This window comes from Schistocerca piceifrons, chromosome X (genome assembly GCF_021461385.2).
Source record: "Schistocerca piceifrons isolate TAMUIC-IGC-003096 chromosome X, iqSchPice1.1, whole genome shotgun sequence".
In the NCBI taxonomy this organism is placed as follows: Eukaryota; Metazoa; Arthropoda; class Insecta; order Orthoptera; family Acrididae; genus Schistocerca; species Schistocerca piceifrons.
The window spans coordinates 814,589,158-814,615,131 of NC_060149.1; positions in this window are offsets into that span (position 1 = coordinate 814,589,158).

Below are 25,974 nucleotides of genomic sequence, written 5' to 3' on the forward strand. Positions count from 1 at the left end.
ATTACCATTGAGTAGGAACCTCTTTCAGCTGGAGAATCACTACTGGAGAAATCAGTGCACGTCTTACTATATATAATGGAGGCTCCGCCCACTTCTGACGGCATGATGTCATTACTAACCAAAGAGTAATAAGTCGAATAACAATGTAAAATTTCTTAGTTAAAAGAACATTGTCAAGAAATAAAAATAAACACACACTAAACTTAGCTTATTAAACAGCTATTGTCAGTTAAGAAACGTTAAAAATATTTAAATATGTAGGATAAATGAACTTCGGTTTGGCATTACATGGGTTGCCCTCTCAAGGCCTGTTAGTGAACCATTTGGGACCACTGGTTGCCATGGTGAAAAGATATTTAACATCTCGAGTGGCGCTCATGCGATGTTGCTTAGGTGCTTTTTGTAGCCCAGTTTAAGGTTGTTTCCCAGATCAATGGATCACAAATTTCCTGTATCAAATTGTTCGCCTCGCCTTCCCCTACACCATTGTGGTGTGTTGTATACGCTTATCGCTCACACCCTGTTAATTCCACCACTAGCTATCCTATAATTAAAATAATGCAAATTTTCTTAAAGTTAGAACGTGGAACCAAATTCCAGTTACACTTGGCACCATTGGTGGGGTTTAGATTCCCTCTGTTGCATGTAACTGAGATTGTAATTACGCCACGCCCGCAGTGAAAATCGACCAAACTACGGCATCAGCGCCACACACAGAGACGCAGACTGACAAAAACATCGGAAGATCAACTGAATACGAATCGCAAAGATAGCTCCACTTCGTCTGAAAACCTCTCAGGAGTCGCCCTCTGTGCCTTTAATAAGCAGGGATTATCCAACATTGGCAATTTTCAGTTGCCTCGCTGCCCTATGAAATATACATCTGACACTGTTCGCCAGAGGTCCATATCTGCCCTTCTTCCATTCAAAGTGGAACTGTTTGTGACATCATGAGGTCGCTCTGTTCCAGTTCGTTAAGGGGACCACACAAAAATGAGAGCTTATGCACATTGGAGGGTAGTAGCATCGCAACGTCGCACGTGGTACTGGGGCGCGCGTTTACCCGGTGTGTTTGCGTCGTTACTTCCGGGCCAAAGGCCGCGTGGGAGCCTCGCTACAAAGCGCTTTCATTACGGCAACATCCCTCCTCGCCGCCCGCCAGAGTGGGGCCTCACTCGTTGGAAAATGTGACACGTGTTGGAAAATTACCGACTCCACTGGTAGTTACTTCGTTCCGAGTGAGAAACCGCGAGCAATCTGACTTTGAATGACGTCGCAAGAGAGAGAGAGAGAGAGAGAGAGAGAGAGAGAGAGAGAGAGAGAAAAAGAAGGTGGGGGGAGGGGGGAGCACGAGCGCGCAAGGGACTGCAAAACTGCACCACGTCGACGCTAAAGCTAGAATTAAGCTTTCTGATTGAAGTTCAGACGTAGCTTGCCTCTATATTAGCTGTGGGACCACTCGGCAGACAGAATATATTTCATCCACATTCCTACTGCTGCTTGTTCCTCCCTGAGCTATGATCACAGGTTTTAATACTTTGGGGATACTATGAGGCGCGTTCTCTTCGTAAATCACTATAATGCGAGAGGCAGCAAATGATATTTATTTTACTAAATAATAACGATTTTTTCCATTCCTTGCGATAAGGTTCCTGTCTGAACTCTTAGTCGTTTGATTTTATTTTTACGGTGTTTACGCTAGCGATTTGTTGAGGGGAACCAATACCCGTAGCCTCCGTAGTAAAAACAAGTTGTGGGAATTTCCTACACGGATGTTTCGCGAAATATTAGATATATTTTATGGAGTATCGGGCAGCTGACACTTTGCAGCGTTTCTTCTACACCCTCCTTGATTAAACATGCGTGTGACCATCCATGCTGCTAATCTTTTTGTATATTCGTTTTTTCCCGTTAATCAAAACATGATTATTTTGCCAGTATTAGAGCTTGTCCCCTTCCATGCGGGGATGGGGAATGGGAAGAATACGATCTCAAATGTTCCTGTGCGAGGCCTTTTTCATTTATTTTATTCTATATATTTCAAAGACAGTGATGTGTAAAGGATGGCGGATACTCATACATTTAATTCTGAAATAAGTTATTAGAATTTTGTACCTATATCTTAAAAGAAATATTAAGTTTCTTTCCTGGACTGTCCATTTGTTGAGACTTTCTAATGTTTCTGTTAGACCGTCTTGAAAACAAACAACCCTGAGACCAATCACGCTGCCGATCTTCATACACATTCCATGTCCCCCGTTAAGGTCGTTGTGAGTCCCGCACACGCGATTATTTGCAAACATCGGCGGCATCAGTGTTTTGCGAGCAGTTTCTTTCGTAGAAAAACTGCAGTACTCTACTAATCTGTTGACAAATCGAGACCTATCGTTATATTTACCTGTTCCTAAACGTATGCGATCTTTCCATTTCAATTCGTCTCGCATTGTTACTCCTTGTTATCAGTAGCGCATCCCTAATTCCAATTCTTAGTTGTTATCTGTGTAGTCAGTTGCTACGAGATCTTTAGGTTTCATGAAATACACGGCTTAACACTTCGTGTTGTTACCAGCATCACTCTTTTCTTGAACAGTAGTTGCTCAAATGGCTCTGAGCACTATGGGACTTAACATCTATGGTCATCAGTCCCCTAGAACTTAGAACTACTTAAACCTAACTAACCTAAGGACAGCACACAACACTCAGCCATCACGAGGCAGAGAATATCCCTGACCCCGCCGGGAATCGAACCCGGGAACCCGGGCGTGGGAAGCGAGAACGCTACCGCACGACCACGAGATGCGGGCTACAGTAGTTGCTATCATGATTATAATACGACAATGAGAAACATCATCTACGAAGACTTTAAGCGTTTAATATTAGTATAGAATTGAGATAAATCGCTTGCTAATCAAGTATTCAGTAACCATACAGATCTAATTAAAGGTAGTGATACTTAATAGTTAATTAAATAATAATCTTATGTTGAGTATCTTTATGGGAACTCTCAAAGATACTGTATTAGATTATAATACTATCGGTGTTACAACTGTAATGCTCTACTATATCATAAATATATATAATTATATTGTACTCCATAGGCATTTGTTTGGCCGCTACGGTCGCAGGTTCGAATCCTGCTTCGGGCATGGATGTGTGAGATGTCTTTAGGTTAGTTAGGTTTAAGTACTTCTAAGTTCTAGGGGACTGATGACCTCAGAAGTTGAGTCCCATAATGCTCAGAGCCATTTGAACCATAGGCATTTGTTTAATTTCTTTCCACATACCAGGGACTTGTGTGGGATACGTGGAACATGATTCGTGGAACTTAAAAAATGTAAAACAGTAACTGAACTGTCTCACTTCCTTGGTCACACTGGGAACTACTTAGGTTTCTTTGTTAGATTATTTGCTTAGGATATCGCACTGCGCTCTACCTGTGAATAAGTTCTCAATTAAAGAGTACAGTATTTATATTCCGTACTGATCTGTTTGTCGAGCAAGCATCATTGTGGTACTGAGTCTAGAAACAGTCGGTTTATCTATACATGGTTTTTAGGACAAGTCCTCGAAGTAAATTTAAAAAATATAATGTGTCGAAAATTTCTGTAAACCGAATTCATGTTTTGACTTCCAAACATGTGTGGTGATAGCTCAACACGTCGTTCGGAATATCAGCATATCAAAACGTAGAAAAAGAAGAAAAAAACGATAATTAGAAAATTATTGTTGCTACTATAATAGTTTTCAAAAACATGAATAGTAGATGAATAGTAATAGTGGAATTAATTTAATAAATTACTACTGCAATTATTTTATTTTTTCATGGGTAGGTGGCACGTCTAGTTCCGTAACTGTTGCTTGTCACCGCATAAACAACATTTCTGGCTGGTTAAAATAGAAAATAGAGTAGACTGGCTATTAAACGTCTATCGGATAGAAGAGACTTAAGTTACACCCACACAATCGTAAGTGTGCAATGCCGCTATTACAATATTAACTTCAGTGAAACGCCGTCATTCATTAAAAATGTTTTTTTTTTCGACAGTAAAGGGTTCCATTGTCTAGTTAATGGCTTTCTTGGTATTTATATCAAGACTGAAATATTTTCGAATTTTTTTTACACTTTGTCACTTTGGTCTTGCACAATACAAAGAAAATACCCTGAGTAGTTAGAAAATATAATTGAGAAGGTATCAGGTTAGGCATCCCAGCGTCAAAGTAACAGGATAAATTCGATAACCTAAGGTAGGGGTAGTGTTGAAAGGAATGTTAAGGAGAAAAGAAATACATTTTTGCTTAATAACTGCGGCAAGAAAAAGACTACAGGTCACCCGAGCAGCCACCACTAACCACTGATCTCTTGCGTTAAAAAAAATGTGGAATATCTGTTGATAGGATGCAGAAGTATTCTACAGTATGGTTTAGTCGTGCACGTGCCACGTAAGTACCTGCCTTGGTTGATCAGCCGTGTTGAAAGTTGCTACGAAAGCAAAGGTAGTGCCATTATGGACTTAAACGAAGGCAAAAAGTTACTAACATACCGAATGTTAAACGGAGAAAAAGTTAGTGTAAGAAGAGCAATGCGAAATGCATTCAAAGAATTAGCAAGAAAAATTTTTTCTTGAGATTCTTAAAAACAGAAAGAAGTCTTACGTAAAATCAGTAATGCCCAACAAAGTCTTCTATACAGTCACCCTGTGACCATGCGGGCACCTGAGCAGAAAATTACTGAGAGAAGACAGACATTCTTTCACGACTGTATCGTAATAGGTTTGTTTCTTTTAGTCACTGCACGAACACCTTAATAGTAGATACTGAGATAAGCAATCTCGGATAGAAAACTAACTAAAATCGAACAACAGAGGAGATGCATCGGGACCTGGTGAGATAATTGTATGATTCTACGCAGATTACGTGCGAAAACTTACAATGAAGCGATAAAAGATAGCGGAGGAAAGGTGTAGATCGTCCTCGTTTCAAAAGTCGTCATCGTTGACGTCCGTCTGTCGTAGAGTTACAAGATGCGTTTTGCACTTCTGTATCTCGATCAGTTTGAACAACGAAAACCTCCAGTAATCAACATGGATTCCGCACACAATGATGTTGTGAAAGTCACTTTGCTATGTTCTTCAATGTAATCGAGAAAGCAGTTGATAACATCGTCTACTCTGAGAATGTATTGACCAAATGTATTCTTAAATTGCGAATACGATTAGATATCAGCTGTATAATTTATAAGTAACACACGAAAAGTTGCGCCAGACCGAGACTAGAACCTGGATTTCCAGCTTATCACCTTAGCTTTTTTTAGTTTTAGTTATGTCATGTTCCGCAGATCATTTTCCCGATTATTTTATCGATAGGATGTGGAACAAGCCAGATTACAAGATATATATATACACACGCATTAATAGTGTTAATATTAATGTTACTGAAATTTTTAGTTCTACACATGCAACTACATTTAGAGGTACAATTCTTTTTACCATTTCTGAAACAGAAACTCGTCCATGGAATAGAAGGAGTTGTCCAAAAGAAATGATTTTAAGCTAGATTTAAAACTTGTTCTGCTACCTGCCAGACACTTTACGTTGTTGGGCAAATGATCAAAGATTTTTGTTGCTAAATAATGTACTCCTTTTTGAGCAACTGACAGCTTCAATAACGGTTAGGAAAGTTCATTTTTCCCTCTAGTGTTGTACGTATGAACGTCACTGTTCTTCGCGAATTGAGATGGATTATTTGTAACGAATTTCATTGACGAATATGTACTCTGATGGTGCAGTTAAAATACCTAACTCCTTGAAAAGGTACCTACATGACGTCCTTGGATGAACACCACTAATTATTCTCACTGCTCTCATTTTGTGCAATCAATACTTTGCCTCTAAGTGGTGAGTTACCCCAGAAAACTATTCCATAAGACATTATTGAGTGGAAATATGAGAAGTACGTTAGGAGGCTGATCTGTTTATTACCAACACTAGCGATTATACGAAGAGCGAAAGAAGCTGAACATAATTGTTTGAGAAGCTCAGTAATATGTTTCTTCCAATTCAAATTGTCGTCAATGTGAACACCCAAAAGTTTGGAGAAATCTGCCCTGTTAACTGAGCCCTGTTCATATGCTACATCAATTGTCGGTATGACTCTATTCGGCGTACAGAACTGGATTTAGTGAGTTTTTTCAAAATTAAGGGAGAGTCCATTTTCTGAGAACCACTTAATAATTCCTTGAGATACATCCATAAAAATATCTTCAGCTGCTTTTTCTGGAATGGGATTTATTATAACACTCGTGTCATCTGCAAAAAGTGCTAGTTCTGCTTGCTGAACGTTACGTGAGAGGTCGAATGGCTATGAGCACTATGGGACTCAACTGCTGAGGTCATTAGTCCCCTAGAACTTAGAACTAGTTAAACCTAACTAACCTAAGGACATCACAAACATCCATGCCCGAGGCAGGATTCAAACCTGCGACCGTAGCGGTCTTGCGGTTCCAGACTGCAGCGCCTTTAACCGCACGGCCACTTCGGCCGGCTAAGTGAGAGGTCATTCACATGAATAAAGCTCAGCAGAGGACCCAAAATTGAACCCTGTGGGACTCCCTTTGTGGTAAATCCTCATTCACTAGAAATTACTACCGTCCCAACGTTATTTCTGCTATTCAGCACAACTTTTTGCTTTCTGTTCATTAAGTATGATTCAAACCAGCTGTGTGTATAGCCTTCAATTCCATAAAACCTGAGTTATTCTACGAGTGTGACATGATCCACACAGTCAAATGCCTTGGAGAGATCACAAAAAACACCAACTGCAGATAACTTGATATTTAGGGCTTGTACTACGAGGGCTGTCCAGAAAGTAAGTTACGATTGATCGCGAAATGAAAATCTCAGTGAAAATCAGAAATGTTTCATTTGTAACAGTTAGCTACACCTTTCAGCTACTTCTCTACGTAGTCGCCGTTCTGACTCAGCTATTCGTCGTAGCGTTGTACCAACTTTCCAATGCCCTCATCATAGAAGGCAGCCGCCAGTGCTTTCCGCCAGTTCTCTACGCTGGCCTAAAGCTCGTTGTCTGTGCCAAAATGTTGTCTTCATAGCCAGCGGTTCGTTTGAGCAGAGATGAAACTCAGTGGGAGACAATTACGGGCTGTATTGTGGGTGACCAAACATTTCCAGTTGAAACGATGCAGGAACATCTTCATTGCCCCTGAAGAATGAGGCTGAGAATTGTCTTGAAGAAGAAACCGCACGACAGTTATGTAATGTTGATTGCGTAGCTTCTAGGAAAATTCTCACCAGGCCTTCGTACTTGGCGGGAGACACTATTTTCTATAACATCTTTACGCGCTCACTAAGAACTCAGGAATGAAAAGAGCGACATAATTCTACCTAGAGTCATACTAGAGACACTGTCCAAACACATCTTTGCAAAGCTTTATCGGATTTTCATAGTCGTTTCCATTTCGCGACCGATCGTAACTTACTTTCTGGACAGCCCCCGTATTTGATGAGTAAATGTGTAGATAGCATTCTCAGTTGAGTAACCCTTCCGGAATCCGAACTGTGACATGCTTAGTAAATTATTTTCACTTAAATGTGAAACTGCTCTTGAAAACATAACTTTTTCGAATAATTTAGAAAATGAAGTCAGCAATGAGATTGGTGTATAATTATTTAAGTCACTCTTGTTCCCTTTCTTACGAAAAGGTTTGACAATTGCGTATTTGAATCTGTCTGGAAAAATTCCCTGTGCCAGCAAAACATTACACTCCACTTACTAAATTAGAACAACACTTCAAAATTCTGTTAGAGACTCCGTCAACACCACATGAGCTCTTGTTTTTCAGTATATTTATAATTCCCTTAATTTCAGTGGGGGATGTTGGTGCTATTTTTAAAGGCCTAAAATCCTAAGGAATGACATATTTTTTTGCTTCTTCAACTGAACCCTTTAATCCTATTTTTGCTGCTACATTCAGAAAGTGACTGTTAAAAATACTTGCAACTTATGAATTATTACTCACATCATCATTATTTAGCTTTATTGCTACTGTATGCTGGTCACTGTCAGGCTGCTCCGTCTCCCGTTTGACAATATTCCATATAGTTTTAATCTTACTATCTGCATTATTAGTTTCTGTAAGAACACATAAGCTTCTCGACTTCTTAAAGACTTTACTTAAAGTATTACAGTATCTCCTGTAGTAAGCAAGTAACGTCGCATCCTGACTTATTCTGGCCTGTCCTTATATTTCCCTCTTCCTCTTACACGATATCTTACTCCCCTTAGCAATCCATGGCTTACTTGACTTTGTAATGGCTTTTTACGATAACGTTTCAGGAAAGCATCTCTAAATTATTGACGCAAATTTACGGTGGAGTAAATTGAATTTGGCATCAGCATCATTTTCTGTGTGTACTTCATCCCATTTTACCTCCTCTAGGCTGCACTTAAAACTCTGTATCCTGCTCGCATTAATAAGCTTCCCTGCCTTGTATGAACCTGCCTGAATCCTGTAAGGTGCTATGTGTGTTATTTCCATTAACTGTGCATCATGATCTGATAGCCCATTAACAACTGGGTACAAATTAATGTTTTCTGCCTGGGCAGTATCTATGAAAACGTTATCGATAAGTGACCTACTATCCTGCTGCACACGACTTGGAAAATTTACAACAGATACTAGAGTGAAATAACCAAACAAATATTCTAGCTTATTTTTCCTATCCGTATCTTTTAAGAAATCTACATTAAAATCACCACAAACCACTAACTGCTTCATTTTGTCTGACAGGTAGCTCAATAATGCCTCTACATTTTTCATGTATAGCTGAAAGTTACCTTGAGGGGATTTGTTGATTGTTACAATTACTATAGAAGTATATTGCAGTAGCAACTGACAAGCACATGCTTCAAGGATCTGATCTACACAAAAATTATTTGTTTCAATATTTTTGACTTTGTGTCCAGTTTTTATATAAGCAGCAACTCCTCGTTTTCCCATGTTGACTCTACATGAATAAGATGCTAATCTCTAATCCCTTAAATTTAACTTCTCCACCCCTGCGGTTACACGGTGTTCAGAGAGACACAAAACATCTATACCCCTTTTCTAAGCATACAGGAAGCCCATCTGTCTTATTTTTCAGTCCTATAATTTTCTGATGAAACACACAAATTTTATTTCTTCGGATACTGCTACAGACATCATGACACTGTTCTGTTTTAAACTCTTTCAATACTCTCTGTCTGTAACCTTACTCTAACCTAAAAAATTTGTCCCTCTGACTCCAGTAATCACAGGTATTTTGTCTTGTGTGCATGTGGCCCTCTTTACATTTTCTGCATGAAGATCAATTAATCTATTCTTCCCCCTCTTATTCAGGTGCAGGCCATGACTAGTGTAACCCCACCTACCAATTGCATCAACAGGCACAGCACAGATATGAGATTTAGTTTCTGACAGCAGTAACCCCCCTCCCCCCCTTCCCCTAGCTCTCTGTTAACACGGTTGACAGCCGTATTAATCCGGGGTTGGTCATGGCGCTGAAAAACGTCCGCAAACCCCACACGAGTGTGAGCTGTTTTCAGCACATATTACATCCAAGTCACACCTAATACTATAGTCCTAATTGCTAGCCAGGCTGTTCCCTTCTCCTCCTACTATAAGAACATGGTCCTCGTCATCAAAATCTTTGCACAAGGCTCCTAGGTTTCACAAATGCTTGTGACCTGGTTCAAATGGTTCTGAGCACTATGGGACTTAACATCTGAGGTCATCAGTCCCCTAGACTTAGAACTACTTAAACCTAACTAACCTAAGGACATCACATACATCCACGCCCGAGGCAGGATTCGAACCTGCGACCGTAGCGGTCGCGCGGTTCCAGACTGCAGCGCCTAGAACCTCTCGGCCACACCGGCCGGCTGTGACCTGGTACTCGACTCCTAGCCTATCCTGTAGCAACTGGCGTACAACTCTCCCGAGACTGCAACCTAACAGCAGGACTCTTTTCTTTCTGCTTGATTTTACTCCCGACTTAGCATTACAATTGTTACTACGGGTCTGCTGCACCCTACTTTGCTCAAAAACTGTTTGAGGCTCTTCTACTTCAGGTAACAAATCAAACTGATTGCTCACTGGAATCTAAAAAATGATTTCTGGGGCTTTCTCCTTCTGACTACGACTTGTTACCTGTTCCCAGCTCCCACTGTCTGTTTCCCCCTTCAACCTGTCCAATTTAAAGTACACCATTTTTAGTTCAGCTTGAAGCGCACAAATCTTTTTTCCCTGTTCCATTATTTTCTTGTTACGGCTACATAATCCACTACTCCATTGGCGAGCCTCGTCTGGCACCTTAACAGCTCTCCCACTACAATCTTCCCAGTGAAACACCAACCCATAATCCTGACATTTTAATCCCGTGCTCACTAATGTACAACATCCGCATCTGTCACACATGACAGCGGATTAAACAATACGAATTACACTACAAACAAAAAACACAAATACAAACAATACAAATTACACTAGAAACAATTCCCCTACACCAATTAATAATTAGCAGAAAGTAACTTAGCTTGCGGTGAGATGAGCAGAGAACTTCTGGACGTCAGACGAATGTAGCAGCAGGCGAATACAAACAGCGCGAAGTTAATAACTGAAGTAGGTTATAGTGGCGGAAATCACGAAGCGAGTAAGAAACTGAAGAGGCTCGACATTTTCTAACGACAAATTTGAAAAGGCGCTATCACTGAATTATGTATAAATACTCTAATGGAAACAGAAACACCACTTAACAACTTTACTGCACAATATGGAAAATTAACTGTATGGAAGTACAGAAACACAGAAAACACGAACCGAATGCAAACTATACACGCACGATACTCTTCACAATAAAGCTACACAGACACTACCCGGAAATTATTGAATAATCACATAACTTACTGCGGTCGATAACGAAAACAAACCCATCCCAACGAAAAAAAAATGGGTGTGAAATCTTATGGGACTTAACTGCTAAGGTCATCAGTCCCTAAGCTTACACACTACTTAACCTAAATGATCCTAAGGACTCGAACCTCCGCCGGGACCAGCCGCACAGTCCATGACTGCAGCGCGTCAGACAGCTCGGTTAATCCCGCGCGGCCCCACGCCAACGGCTTGCACTTTCGAACAGTTATCTTTTCACGAAAACTACGCAAGTAAAAGCGAAACCTTCAATATATAGATCACAATAGTTACTAATTTACTTATTTAAGCTACAATATTACCTCAATAAACTGTTTTTCCACGAGCAAACACCTATGTTTACGAGCGCACTGAGTAAACACACATGCCTGCTCCAAAGAGCTTAAAAGCTCGGGTATTCGTGCCCGCCTCACAAACTGATCCAAACCTCCATATATCACAGTGCCTACATAACTTAGTACTGGCACATATTCTGTGGTTCCCGCATAGGGAGATACAACGTCATTATAGTCGTTTGAGCCTGTCTTTACAGGTGTTACAAATTTGGCAATGTCTGTTTAGTACTATTGAATGTCCTTCGGACATGCTTGTCACCTCTGTGTAAGATAGTACCTGATTTCCATATTGTTACTGTTGCCCAGTAAATAAAGTACCAGAGTAACGAATATTACGCCATGTTTGTTATTGAATCGAGGGTTTATTATCAAATATACAGCAGCGTGGTGATCTTATCCCGGAGAAAGCATGGGATATGGAAGTTCCCAGATAGTGAGTATTAAGGCCTGTTAGTATTAAGAATAGATATAAATGGTTGGTGGATTATGTTAAACGCACTACGGTCACAGGTTCGAATCCTATCTCGGGCATGGATGTGTGTGATGTCCTTAGGTTAGTTAGGTTTAAGTAATTCTAAGTTCTAGGGGACTGATGACCTCAGAAGATAATTCCCATAGTGCTCAGAGCCATTTGAACCATTTGTTAAACGCGGAGAATTGACCCCCACTGAAAATCCTCGCAACATTCAGGAGTATTTAGAAAGAATTGGCTTGTGATGTAGGTCTTGCTACTGATTCTCAACGCAAACAGCTGTAATGAAAATAGAATCATAAAAGGTCTAGGAATATGCGCAGGGAGCTTCTTAAGATACAACGTGTACATAACAATGTCACTGTTATAGTCTCTTGTCCGAAGACTAGAATCTTCATACTAGTGTATATTTTGCAAGCCGACTACTGCAGCCTACATTCGTTTGAACCCGTTTTCTATATTCAAGCCTTCGTGTTTCTCTACAAAATCTGTTACCGCGCTTCCCTCTATTACCAAATGAACTATACCTTGATGCCTCAGGATGTATTCTACTATACCTTGACTTTTCATCAAGTTGGGCTGTAAATTTCCTTTCTCCCCGATTCTAGCCAGTATTTCTTCATCAGTTACGTGATCCGTCCATCTAATCTCCAGCATTCTACTGTAGCATCACATTTCAAAGTGGTCTTGACTAGGCTATTTATACGATACGGTACGATATTGCAGTGCCTGTATTATTCCGAATTACGGTGTTAAGTTCCTTCGGACTTGCACGCATGTCCGAAGGAACAGGCACTGCGGCGAATACGGCCTTGTGAAATACATGAAATGTGTTCGCAGTTGCAAAATATGAATAACCATCAACTGCGTAATGGAATAACGACAATGAAAATTTGTGCCGGACCGGGACTCGAAACCCGATTTCCCGCTTATCGCGAGCGGTCGCTCCCCATTCGGCTGTCCGAGCACGACTCACGACCAATCCAAAATTTCCATTTGTCGTCAACCAACCAGGTCCGACACAAATTTTCATTGTCATCATTCCATTATACAGCTGACGGTTGTTCATTTCCGTAACTGTGAATACATTTCATGTAGTATGCTACTTATCACCTACGTTTCGCTTTCATTTCCTAAAGCTTAAATTTATGTTCGATGTTGACCTCTAATTCTAGGATAAACAGATGCCACTCAGTGTCGCTTGTGGAATGCTGCGGACACGTAAGAAGAAGGTTACTGAACACTTGTCAGGCTAATTGTTGAGTTTGGTTCGTATGTCTTGGAACCTTACTATTAATAGAGAAGCCAGGAGTTTCAAAGGCCGGCCGTTGTGGCCGAGCGGTTCTAGGCGCTTCAGTCAGGAACCGCGCTACCGCTACGGTCCCAGGTTCGAATCCTGCCTTGAGCATGGATGTGTGTGATGTCCTTAGAGTAGTTAGGTTTAAGTAGTTCTGAGTTCTAGGGGACTGATAACCCCAGATGTTAAGTCCCATAGTTCTCAGAGCCATTTGAACCATTTTTTTTTTTGAATTTCAAGGGAGAGTACCGCAAAGGTTTGTTCGTTCTTCTCTGACACGCTTATGAGGTCGCTCTCAGAGATGCTTACAGTTAAAATGTCAAGAGGACACATTTCAGTAGGAGTCAGGCAACGTATTGTTTCCTCCCTAATATTTATCATAAATGATCGTGCCAGAAAATCGAAGAAACTAGAGTTGCTAAAGAGTCTTACTAACATCTTTGAACCTGTTTAATGTTCTTGAATTGAACAGTAGGGGAAAATAATAAGTGTACGCGGCCTACCCTCCACCAGTCACCAAAAGGTGGCTTCCTGAGTTGAAATGTAGATGGGATGACTACGATGGTAGCAGCGTAAAGACAGCCCAGACGAAATCTGTGCGGACGACGCTACGCTGCTGCCCTGTTGGAGACCCCCGGGGAAATTCTCCACCCTGGGCGCACCGAACGCCAACCACAGGACTTGGAATCCGTGCATAACATCGCTGACTGGCCGACACCACCACCGGCTTTCAGCAAGACTACCCTGCCGTTTCCAGCGTTCACTGGGACTCGAGCTCTGTATTATTTTCTTCACTCATCCCACTATTGCTCCATAAATAGTGTCGGCTAACCAACGTCAAGGTGGGTGGGTTGCAGTGCTGCAGATATCCTGCCGTTAGAGTGCTGTTAATATCACAACAAACCACATGCTAAGTAGAGTGCATTGGTAACCTCGAAACAACATGGAGGGACTCAGAGTTCTGTTGTAGTGAAACTTTTCCATTTTCACAAGTGTTGTGGCATTAAGAAATTCCCAGAAAACTTTATGCTTAGTCAGTAGAAAATGGCGCCTTGTAGTGAATGTCTGGTTGAAGCAAAGTAGAAAAAGAAACGAAATAGAGCGGTCACAGTACATTTAAACTGACTATCACTTAAATTCGTTTAAATAATGTGTATGAAGAGGATTGCCTGATTAGAGAAGTAAAAAGAAGTTCGTCTCCGAAACATCCAACTCTGCGTTTTCTAAAACTGCGACAAGGTAAAGCTGCCATCGAATCATTGGTTCATTTGAACACTACAGCGCAAAAGGCTTTGCCCCCGTGGTTTGTTTTATTTTAGGGTACAAAAACAACTGCGGCCATAAGCGCCCAAGTCAAAACTATAGAACTCTATGACAGCCGGCCGGAGTGCACGTGCGGTTCTAGGCGCTACAGTCTGGAACCGAGAGACCGCTGCGGTCGCAGGTTCGAATCCTGCCTCGGGCGTGAATGTGTGTAGTGTCCTTAGGTTAGTTAGGTGTAAGTAGTTCTAAGTTCTAGGGGACTGATGACCTCAGAAGTTAAGTCCCGTACTGCTCAGAGCCACTTGAACTCTAAGACAGAGATGATTTAAAAAACGACCATACGTCAATCTCAACTGACATAATAGAAGACAGCTAAAAACAGGCACGTGGTAAAAGGGCTGAAAAAAGAGACCACACAGAAACGGAGGTCCAAAACTAAAAATTAAATGGCCTTCGCCATATTGATTTGACGAACAAAAAGTAAAACGAGGTCAACAGCCCGCACGTCATTTGATAAAGCGGCCGATAACTCAGATGGTAAACACAAACGGGAACGTAAAAGATCAAAAAATGGTCATTCCTTCAGGAAGTGGCGGACAGTTAAAGCTTGGGCGCAATGTGTTCAAAGTGGTGGGGTAGCGCCACTTGTCAAATGATAAGGGCTAAAAAGGCAGAGCCCAATACGCAGCTGAGTTAAAATAACCCCCTCCCAGCGGGAGGGCCCAGAGGAGATCGTCCAAGCTGCTGGGAGAAGCTCAGTAAGCTGGAGCTTATTCCCGCGAAGGGAGGACCACTGGCGATGCCAAAGGGTCACCCCCTCCTCTCAGACGGCAACACAGAAATCATCGGAGGGAAAATAGGAGCTCGCACACAGGTTCTACGACAGCAGCTTTGGCAGCAGCGTCAGAAGCCTGGTTTCCTGGCAGACCGACATGACCAGGAACCCCTCAGAAACATCACACTGGCTCCACCAAGAGTGAGCAGTTGACAGTTTTCCTGGAGCCGCTGCACTAAGGGATGGGCGCTGTACAGCGCACATAGACAGTGAAGGGCACTGAGTGAGTCTGAGCAGAGGACACAATTGAAAAGTCTGTGTCACCGGATGTACTCCGTGGCCTGATACAAGGCGAAGAGCTCGGCTGCAAATACTGAGTAGTGTGCCGGAAGCCAATATCTACCAACGACGAAGGCACATCCGACCCCACGGTCAGTCCGAGAGCCATCAGTGTATACAAAGATACTATCGTGAAGTTCCATGCGAAGGTCGTGAAACTGAAGGCGATAGACCGAGGCTGGAGTAGTGTCCTTAGGAAGCGAATGAAAGACAAGGTTAACATGGGACGCTTCACAAGGCCAAGGTGGCGAAGGGTTCACGCCCACTGGGAAAGGTGCGGGTAGTGCGAAGTTAAACCGCTGTAGCAAATGCCGAAAGCAGACTCTATGAGGTAACAGAGAAGATGGACGAGCCCCATACTGACGATCAAAGGAATCATCAAAGAAGGAGGCATAGGATGGGTGGGCACGCATGGCAGACAAAGGGCGTGCATATAGGCTAAGGGGAAAGTCACGGCAGTAGAACAGTGGTAGTTCAGCAGCTTCAGCATACAGTTTCTCAATCGGGCTGGTGTAAAAGGCGCCCATGGCCAAACGGATGCCACGATGGTGGAGAGTGTTGAAACGGCATAAGAGGGATGGACGTGCAGACGCATAAGCAAAGCACCCATAGTGGAGTTTCGAATGGACAAGGTACCGGTACAAACGGAGGAGGTTGGTTCGATCGGAACCCCAGGAAGTACCGCTGAGGACACGTAGGACATTGAGGAATCGTATACAGTGGGCTGCCAGGTAAGAGACATGGGAGGACCAAAAGAGTTTCCTATCTAGCGTGAGCCATAAGAATTTCGTAGTTCCAACGAACGAAAGGGCAACATGCCCAAGATTTAAAGATGGTGGGAGAAACCACTTGAGTCGCCAGAAATTCATACAGAGGGTTTCGTCAGTGGAAAAGCGAAAGCCACTGTCGATGTTCCAGGAGTGAAGACGATCAAGACACCGCTGAAGACGCCGCTCAGTAAGACAGGTCCGCGGAGAACTGCAATAGATGGCAAAATCGTCAACAAAAAGGGAGCCAGAGATGCCCGGTGGGAGACAGGCCGTGATACGGTTAATGGCGATATAGCGATAGCAAAGAGGATGACACTCAGGACGGAACCCTGGATAAAGTTGTCTGACAAGGCAGAACCCACATGCACCATGAAAACTCGATCTGTTAAAAATGCCTGAAGGAAACAGGGCAGGCAGCCACAGAAGCCCCACATGTGAAGAGTATGGATGGTTCAAAATGGCTCTGAGCACTATGGGACTCAACTGCTGAGGTCATTAGTCCCCTAGAACTTAGAACTAGTTAAACCTAACTAACCTAAGGACATCACAAATATCCATGCCCGAGGCAGGATTCGAACCTGCGACCGTAGCGGTCTTGCGGTTCCAGACTGCAGCGCCTTTAACCGCACGGCCACTCCGGCCGGCGAGTATGGATGATACCAGTTCTCCATCAGGTGTCGTAGGCCTTCTCCAAATCGAAAAACACGGCCACAGTCTGGGATTTCCACAGAAAACCATTCATGACATAGGCGGATAAAGTAACGAGATGGCCAACCGCAAAACGCCGCGCTCGAAATCCACACTGTGCATTAGTCAGTAAATTGCTAGACTCAAGCCACGATACCAGCTGGGCATGAATCATGCGTTCCATCACCTTGCAAACGCAGTTGGTAAGAGATGATGATGGTGATGTTTGGTTTGTGGAGTGCTCAACTGCTCGGTTATCAGCGCCCGTACACATTCCCAACCTTTTCTCAGTCCAATCTCGCCACTTTCATGAATGATGATGAAATGATGAGGACAACACAAAAACCCAGTCATATCGAGGCAGGTGAAGGGAACCGAAACCGGGACCCCGTGCTCGGGAAACGAGAACGCGACCGCGAGACCACGAGCTGCGGACAGCTGGTAAGAGAGATGAGGCGGTAGCTAGAAGGAAGATTTTTGTCCTTATCAGGCTTAGGTATGGGTATGATGGTGGCTTGACGCTAGTGTCCAGGAAATGTGCCCTCTATCCTGATGTAGTTGTACATGTTAAGCAGAAAGTGCTTGTCCCAAAAGAAAGGTGCTGCAACATCTGAATGTGGATGGCGTGCAGCCCTGGGGCAGAGGATCAGGATGAAATGTGAGCATGATCGAGCTCCCTCATAGCCATTTTGGAGCTCCCTCATAGCCATTTTGGCTGATCAGATCCATCCCATGGCACAATGTTTGTTTCCATATGGTGATGCTATGTTCCAAGTCGGCAGAACCCCTGTTCACACAGTCACATCGTCCAGGACCAGTTTAGTGAGCACCTCAGTCACCAGATCTCAATGTTACTGCACCTCTGTGATCTTGTTTAGGGAGAAGGGTGAGTGGTCTCTATCCACCGCCATCAATGTTAGCTGAACTTGTACTAGCCCACCGCCTACGCCTTTAGGCAATTAACCTGTATTAGTACGTAGATGTCCAATGAATACTGTAAACTATCGTTTGTTACAAAAGGATTTTTTATCAGCGCTAAATCACGGCCCTAGCGTGGTAGAACAGTGAAATTGTAATTTAATTTTGTGACCAAGTGAGATACGTACGTAACGAAAGTCAAAGTTACCTAAGTTCTATTGTTTTTAGAAGTCCTAACACAAAACAGTTGCAGTATTTCCACAGATGTATAACACGAACGTGTTTAATAAGATACTATTAACTGACAAATTATCACAAGAACAAAAAATTTTTACAAGTAACTATGGTTGGCAGGAATTCAAGGCAAGGAACCGATAGGTAGGTTATTACGTTATTAACACGCTGACCCGTTTCCGCAATCTGACAACAGTGATTGCCAAAATTTGAGTTCATAAAATTATACATGCCGAAAGGGCGTCTTCCACCTACTCATTAACAGTCTAACGTTTACTGAGTACATTGCGACTTATACACGCCGATGACGAATGTAGATCTTACCGCTGTTTTAACAGCGTCGTTGTGTTGTCCACCAGTACTGCTGATGGCGGCCAATGTTTCGGATAGGATGCATGTCAATCCTGAAAAGCTACCTAACGCAAACTTTACATCATTGCCAACTGGAGCTACAAAGTGAAATTACAAACTCTCACAACGAATTCTGCGAGCAGTATTCGATGTGGTTCCCCCACTATCAGCAGACGAAGAGTCTCCTTAGTTTCTCCTGTTTTCCCTCGTAACATTGTCCCCCTCTTCGAGAGCCAATCCTAGCCTCTAAGGAGCAGTCATCCAATGACAAGGTCAATTGGTTCAAATGGCTCTGAGCACTATGGGACTCAACTGCTGAGGTCATTAGTCCCATAGAACTTAGAACTAGTTAAACCTAACTAACCTAAGGACATCACAAACAACCATGTCCGAGGTAAGATTCGAACCTGCGACCGTAGCGGTCTTGCGGTTCCAGACTGCAGCGTCTTCAACCGCACGGCCACTTCGGCCGGCTGACAAGGTCAATTCTCCTAGAGCGTCCTCCCGCTTCTGAATAATTTTCCAAACATACTACGTCAGACCAGGCTGACCAATGAAATTGCTAGACCTACAGCTAAAGAAAGGAATTTGTTTTGGCTCTGCCCTGTCGGTGCCTCAAAAGGAATGGATTATTATGGTACAGCATGTTCTTTCCTACGACCCTCTTAAGATTCCTATCTGCTTTATATACACTATTGGCCATTAAAATTGCTACACCACGAATATGACGTGCTACAGACGTGAAATTTAACCGACAGGAAGGAGATGCTGTGGTATGCAAATGATTAGCTTTTCAGAGCATTCACACAAGGTTGGCGCCGGTGGCGACACCTACAATGGGCTGACATGAGGAAAGTTTCCAACTGATTTCTCATACACAAACAGCAGCTGACCGGCGTTGCCTGGTGAAACATTGTTGTGATGCCTCGTGTAAGGAGGAGAAATGCGTACCATCACGTTTCCGACTTTGATAAAGGTCGGATTGTAGCCTATCGCGATTCCGTTTATCGTATCGCGACATTGCTGCTCGCGTTGGTCGAGATCCAATGACTGTTAGCAGAATCGGTCACCTCTTGTTCGCACTGACGGCACTTTGAACAGTGGACGTTACATTTCAGATAGCTATACCCTTCATTCGATCCCTGCGAAATCCTACATTTCAGCAGGATATTGCACGACCGAATGTTGCAGGCCCTGTACGGGCCTTTCTGGATACAGAAAAGTTTCGACTGCTGCCCTGGCCAGCACATTCTCCAGATCTCTCACCAACTGAAAACGTCTGGTGAATAGTGGCCGAGCAACTGGCTCGTCACAATACGCCAGTCACTACTATTGATGAACTGAGGTATCGTGTTGAAGCTGCATGGGCAGCTGTACCTGTACACGCCATCCAAGCTCTGTTTGACTCAATGCCCAGGCGTATCATCAAGGCCGTTATTACGGCCGGAGGTGGTTGTTCTGGGTACTGATTTCTCAGGATGAAAGCACCCATATTGCGTGAAAATGTGATCACTTGTCAGTTTTAGTATAATATATTTGTCCAATGAATACCCGTTTATCATCTGCATTTCTTCTTGGTGTAGCAATTTTAATGGCCAGTAGTGTACATGAGGAACCAGCTACGCCGGCCGCGGTGGTCTCGCGGTTCTAGGCGCGCAGTCCGGAACCGTGCGACTGCTACGGTCGCAGGTTCGAATCCTGCCTCGGGCATGGATGTGTGTGATGTCCTTAGGTTAGTTAGGTTTAAGTAGTTCTAAGTTCTAGGGGACTGATGACCACAGCTGTTAAGTCCCATAGTGCTCAGAGCCATTTGAACCTTTCTGAACCAGCTACAGGTATTTTTAGGACGAGAAAGTCGCAGTATTACACTTACAGAGTCCTCGCACCTCGCCTGATACCTTCTGCCGATGGTATAGAGCCGTAAATACCTGTAGAGCTTTCACAGAGCCTCTATAGTGTATCGGTATATTGCTCTCCTATCGGCAGACTTGGGACGTCTCCTCTGCATTCTGCGCATAATGCCTTCCACAACCTTGACTCTAGTTTACAACGCCCTCACCACAGAAAAACGCTTTAGGAACGTGTGAGCGACAGTCATTCCGTGCAGAACTACAACTCCTCTGCGGCCGTAGGGACGGACGCGGCGTTACGTGCTGTCCGCATCGTGGTGGCTCGCAACAGGTGTTCCCTCGTCGTGTCCAGTACACACAACGGCCGTCAGGGAACGCTGTCCTACCTGGTCGCGGCGTCACCTTTTGCAACGGGCGTTATGTTAATGGTACCATGCACCTCACTTTTATCTGCTGCCTGTCCGTGAAATTGCCAACCTAGCCAAACGTAATTCTCAAGAAATAAAACACCTACAAGAACTTCATGCATTGGCAATCACTATCGGCTAATCTTTCATAAAAATAAAAGAATACGCTATTTTCAAATCAAATTGATCCAGTCTATATATCACTCTATGTAATTAGCATGTCAGATATCGGTAATATAAAAGTCGATGAAAGTGTCAGTTTCCCCGTCTTTCAAACTTGCCACAATTTTCTCAAGAGGGGTGGCATAACGTTCCTATGAAAACCATACAGGATCTACATTTATCCATTACGAGACGCTGGAATCAGTTATGAATGCCAATAGGTTTATTACACCATAGTAAGCATGGTAATGTATTGCGATTCGGTGTTTCCATAGTTTTGTCCAAAAGCTGTGCATACACACTGAGCAAGCTAGTGGACGTATTAAAGTCGGTATTTGGCATAAACGTTAACTCTGCAAAAACAGGAAAATAAAAATAAATGTTCTTAATTTCGTCCCCATAAAAACTGTCTAAAGTACAATTAATTTAAATGTATGATTTCCTTTCTAACATTGCCTGGCAGTTGCGCTACAATGAACCACTTGAATATCATGAATGAACGATCTTTTCAAGTTTTTTCAAAAATGGCTCTGAGCACCATAGGACTTAACATCTGAGGTCATCAGTCCCCTAGAACTTAGAACTACTTAAACCTAACTAACCTAAGGACATCACACACATCCATGCCCGAGGCAGGATTCGAACCTGCGACGTAGCGGTCGCGCGGTTCCAGACTGTAGCGCCTAGAACCACTCGGCCACTCCGGCCGGCATCTGTATGTTGTGTACACAGTTCCGCGTAGTCAGCGCGTACACAACTTTCCCACTAGAGCGCGCCACGCTAAGCACAACAGCGCAGGCGCAGCGCTCGTTCGCCTCTGCACTACGAGATGGCGCTGCCGTAGAGACGGACCAAATTCTGCTTCCGCCGATCCGCGTATTAATATGTAGGGCAGCCAATGAGATTGCTGCTAACGTAGAACCTTTTCTCCTCGTGGATCACACTCGCGCAGTGATACATGATCGCGCGAGGTATTATAACGAGTGCACAGACCTCCGATTACTCAGTCTGCCTTTGTCTGTACCAGTCTGTACGAGTTCTACATTTGTCTGTACCAGTCTATAGTCAAGTTTCAGTCTGCGCCTAATGAGATTACCATATTCCTGTACATAGCCATGAAGATAAATGTATAGACACTTTTGTCAAGTATCAGAGATATATGTGAGAATAAGACTGACGTACCAATACCAAAGGAACTTCAGATTGTCAATTGTAAATTGCATCAAGAACTAAGTTAAGTAATTTTTATGCTTGTTATTATTTTAATAAATGTGTGTGAAAATTAATCGAGTTCTGTTTAAAGTTGGTCACCGTCAATCCGCTACTCTAAGCGTGCAAGTGGCATTTCTATTGTCTGACCTAATGGCAGAAGATAAACACGCCACGATAAGACCACGAGACATATTGCTGATGTGGTGTCACCGCCAGACACCACACTTGCTAGGCGGTAGCCTTTTAAATCGGCCGCGGTCCATTAGTATATGACGGATCCGCGTGTCGCCACTATCAGTGATAGAAGACCGAGCGCTACCACACGGCAGGTCTAGAGAGACGTCCTGGCACTCGCCCCAGTTGTACAGCCGACGTTGCTAGGAAAGGTTCAATGAGAATTACGCTCTCATTTGCCGAGACGATAGTTAGCATAGCCTTCAGCTAAGTCAATTGCTACGACCTAGCAAGGCGCCATTTATCCTTTGCTATGTATCTAATGAAGCATGTACAGTAATAAGACCAATGTTCACCAACTGTGGATTAAAGTTAAGTATTCCAGCAGCTACGTACTTTTCTTTATAGCATTCATTACGTATCCTGTTTCAGACCTCACGCCAGCCAGCGTGAGTTTAAGCGCGTGCCTTTCGGTTACCCGTCACTGTGGACTGGCTGTCTTGTCAGTCCACAACAGCTGACACTCGCCTACTTCGTTAGAGCGACACGTCAAATAATCTGATGGTGTGTGTACTGAAGGTCTTACAGTATGCACACCACACTATAGGATCGCACAGATCCGACTGTACAGGTTTAAAATGTAGTCGTTACCCTTAGAGTCCTTTACTACACAGAATAACAGATTGGCAATAACTTAACGTTACACGGCATCTACTTTAACAGCCGGTGAGGTTCCTGTCAAAAGGCACGGCCTATTTCCCTCCCAACACTTTCATAATCCGAGCTTGTGCTCTGTCTCTAATGAACTCGCTGTCGATGGAACATTAAAATCTACTCTTCCTTGCTTCGTCATGACGCAGTAACTGAGTGCGGTGGTAGAACTAGGGTGATAAAATGTTATTAATCTCCACGGACGAGCATACGGAAATTTTGTTTGAAACAGTGAGGTGGAGGTTTGGTAGGAGGCGAGTAACAAGTAGGGCGGCTGAGAACAAGGCGCAGAAGCCGGCTAACTCCCGAGCGCGCAGCAAGTTGCGAGCCCGCAGGTGCAGCCGTCAGCTTGTTAGCACTTTGCAGCTAGACATACGCTCGCGCCGACATTAACGACGGCCTCGGCCGTCACCGCCGCAGCTGCCGAACAATGACGGCCCGCGGTCCCGGGCTAATTGCTTCGCGTCACCGCCAGAGCAGTTCTCAAACTGGACGTGTGTTATGCAGGCGGCGAGTGCGCTGGAAACCGCGGCAACCCGCCGTGCTCTACACGGCCCTTCTGAGCTATTGTCCCTGTGACGTGGCTTGTGAAGCGGCAAGCAGGCGCTGTCTAGCGAGATCCCAATACCCTCGCGTTGTTAGCGCCACGTGTTGTCTAGCTCAAACAGTACGTGGCAGAGGTCGACTGGAAAGGCATTAGCACATTGAAACTCTCGTTGCAACAACACAAGTAGTAGCAGTTAATCATTTTCTGGTAGTGTTGTATGAGGAACTCCTCCTGGCTCTGTACAGGGTTCTCTTATAGTGCACACGTACGAAGTGGAAAATGTAGCGAGGTAGCGCAGTTGCGCTAACAAGTAGACCGTACGAACTCCCTTTCAGCTATCTGATTCGTACTGACAGGGTGTGTAGTGCACGACTAAGACTTCAATATGTGTGGACAGGACGACACAACTCACAATCCTTTTTGAGAAAATCGAGTTTGAAAATTACAGGCGTGCTTGTGCTGTATGCTATATAGGGCTAGTAATGTTAACAGTCAGCAGCCGAGCGAGTAAGCGCTTAGTTTAATAAGCGTGAGGCTTCTGGATCGAATATTGCTCCCGGTACTGTTTCTGTTTGTGAGATACCTGTGACAATCCTCGATGCTATGCTTCCATACTGTGTGACGACCGAGAACCATTTATGACGGCTAGCTGCCTTTCGGCCGTGCGCGCGTGCTGACCAGATCCGCGGCCAGGACAGCGCCCCGCTAAAAGAGTTGTTTACTTCCGTGTCGCGGTATCTGTGTTGTACGGACTCCATTAATATTGCACGTACTCTTATTGCCGTACAAAGTTATATTCCAAGCATAACATTCACGACCTTGTGCTTATGAAATAGAACAATTCATTCGCGGCGACCTACGCCTGGTCCCACAACAAGTGATCGGTATTCACTTCTGTATCACCGGCAGCATTATCTACATTAAAATGACTACGGAGACGCCGCGCGGGATTGGCCGAACGGTCTAGGCGCTGCAGTCATGGACTGTGCGGCTGGTCCCGGCGGAGGTTCGAGTCCTCCCTCGGGCATGGGTGTGTGTGTTTGTCCGTAGGATAATTTAGGTTAAGTAGTGTGTAAGCTTAGGGACTGATGACCTTAGCAGTTAATTTTTTTTTTACTTTTTTTTACTACGGCGCTGACGTAATTCGACAACACGCACACGGACATGACGGTAGACCACGCTGGTATCGGTCTCCGTCTATAAAAGACGCCTCACGGCGCCTCTAGCCATTGCGCGCTCCGTCCGACAGGGTTGTCCACTTTCCACGTTACTGTATACTTTGGCATTAGAACCCCCGCTCCAAGAACTTCGCCGGAGCCCTGTGGGCCTGTCATTGCACGGACACCGCTTCTGTTGTACGATCTATACCGTCAATCTCGTCCTCTACATGCGCTGTGATATGGGTGGCGAAACATGGGCATCGGGCATTCATCTTAATGTTTCGAAATTGCAGGTTCTGCTCATTGGAGAGGGCCTACCGTATAGATGTGTCACTCCTCTAAGCGTGGCCACCACCGTCCACTGCTTCTTGGGCATTTATTTTATGAATGACATTCGTCGCTGGCGGCAACAAACAGCAGTCGTCTCCTTCAAACGATAAGGGCTGACCTCGTTGATCACCAGCTATGTGTGGTACGAGAATGTCTTCCACACCTCTCATATCCCTCACGTGGCGGAAGTGTTCCCAGTCCAGATTTCCCTCACCCATCGTATGTTCTACATCTACATCTACATCCATACTCTGCAAGCCACCTGACGGTGTGGGGCGAGGGTACCTTGAGTTGATGGCGATGGGATCCTTTGTATGTACCGGGATGTTATTCAAAGTTCAGTATGCCTGTTTTTCCATCTCACGGGAGCATGGTGGAGTTGGGTTATTCCATGTGCCAGACAGAGTTAGGGCACCTTGTGTTAGCTCCCAACTGAAAGTCCGTCGCCTTTGCCTGGCGAGCCTCACTGGACAGCTTTTACACGAATATGAGCTGGTTTCCAGGTCAGGCCCAGTCAAGTTACCAAACATTCTACCCCCCCCCCCCCCTTTATCACTTTCGGCATCTCTTTCTGGAATTAAGTTACAGTCTCCAATCTTCAACACTCCCTCGAATATTCTGGACAAACACTGTCCACTACAAATTACAAATGTATCGGTCCCCCCAGTCCCACAGAAAATTAGTTTCTCCTGAACATAAGGGGTCGTGTGTGGAAGGCGGTGCATGCAGGCTTTCTCGACATCAGCGTCCAATCTTCCTGGCATGTCACCGCCAACGGCAAACCGGTCAACCATTTTAGTTTGTACCGTATCCGTCTCCCTGACATACCAGTATGTATTCGCTGTGGTGTGGAGGACACAGGCGCCCACAGAGTCTCATGTGGTCCGTCCCCTGACGTCTGGAGGCTCGCACAGCTTATCGTGGCCCTCCTTACCCTACAGACAGCTGCTCAGATCAGTTTCCAGACTCTTTTACTCCCGCACGTGACGCTTTACC